Below are 1,598 nucleotides of genomic sequence, written 5' to 3'. Positions count from 1 at the left end.
AAATAACATGAAAATTAAATAAAATTGTACTACTGATGATTATTGGTTCAAATCAGCAGTACTCTCTTTTTGCAGTCAGTATAATGGAGGATTTAGACTTGCAAATGTAAAGGAGACCTTCACGTGATGCATGATCTTTTCCAACCACAGAAGTTTGCTACTGATCATGCATGATCTATTCCAACCACAGAAGTTTGCTACTAACTTAATTGATGATTTTTTAAATTGCAAAAAGCAAGAACAATAACAGAAGATTACTTCAGATGTGTTTGTAGCTGAAACAACAGCACTGCGGTTAAATTTAAAGAACTTGAGTCACGAGAAATATAACCAGCCATGCGAAAAGGGTATCAAAAGTTTGTACTCACAGGTGTCTCGGATGAAAGAAGCGCAAAAGTGATTTTCTTTCTTTCTTTCTTTCTTTTTTTGAAAGACCAATTTTCATCATTTTAAACCTATCCTAGTTCGATGTTGTGGAAACCTAAAAAACAGAACAGACTATCTGATTCTTGGGAAAAGTTTAATTTTATAAAAAATAAGTTATCAATTTAGTAATATTGTTATTAAAAAACTTTAACGGGTAACTAGAGAATCTAAGATAAGAAATTAGTTATATTAAAAAAAAAAAAAAACTATTATCCTTAACGTATTGTATCTAAAATAAATTATATTTTTTATCATGTTTTAAATTACTAAGGTCTTTTATGTTTAAATTAATGGTGGTCTAATATATAAATTTACTGTAATGAGTTGTAATGAGTTAAACCTGGTTGATATTTTTAACCTAACCATTATAAATATAATTGGTCTCAATTGCTTTAAGTTAATTATCTTATATCATAACAGTTATGTCCATAACTATACCACTATATCTATATTCGGTTAAATGAACCCATTCCAAATCCTAAAGAAGATCTATAGAAGGAGTCTTGATAAGTTCTACATAATCTATTATATCTTAATATGCCTCATTATGAAAAATTTTATACTGAAAATTCTTGCATATTAAGGCCTCGTTTATTTGCTGGAAAGTAATTTTTTTTTGAAAAGTAAATTCCAATAAAGTAAATTATTTTATGATATTTGGCAGTGTAATAAAAAATAAATTGAAATTTTATATTTGGCAGTGTAATAAAAAATAAATTGGAAAAAATTTTCTAATATTTGGTTATGTCATGAAAAATTAGCTGGAAAATAATTTATTAATATTTTATTTTTCTCAAGGTTATTAAAATAATGAGGAACAAATCTTACAAATTTAAAAGTTGAATGAAAATGAACTTGAAAAAAAATATAATTTCATAAATTATCTCAAATAAAAAAATAATAATCACAATAACAGAGATCAAATCTAAAAAATAAAAAAATTAAAGATGAAGAAATTAAAATAATAATAATTAACATTTCATAAATTATTTTAAATAAAATAAGTAACAATTACAAGAATGAGAATCAAATTTAATACATAAAAAATTTCAATAAAAAAATGATAAGGAAAAAGCAAATAACAATTATAAAAATAAAGATCAAAGTTCATATAAAAATTAAATTTTAAGAAATAAAATTAAAAAATAAATATTCAAAACAATATATATATA

This window comes from Populus euphratica, unplaced genomic scaffold, assembly GCF_000495115.2.
Source record: "Populus euphratica unplaced genomic scaffold, PopEup_1.0 scaffold504.1, whole genome shotgun sequence".
NCBI classification, from domain to species: domain Eukaryota; kingdom Viridiplantae; phylum Streptophyta; class Magnoliopsida; order Malpighiales; family Salicaceae; genus Populus; species Populus euphratica.
Note: the sequence above shows the minus strand (reverse complement) of the source record.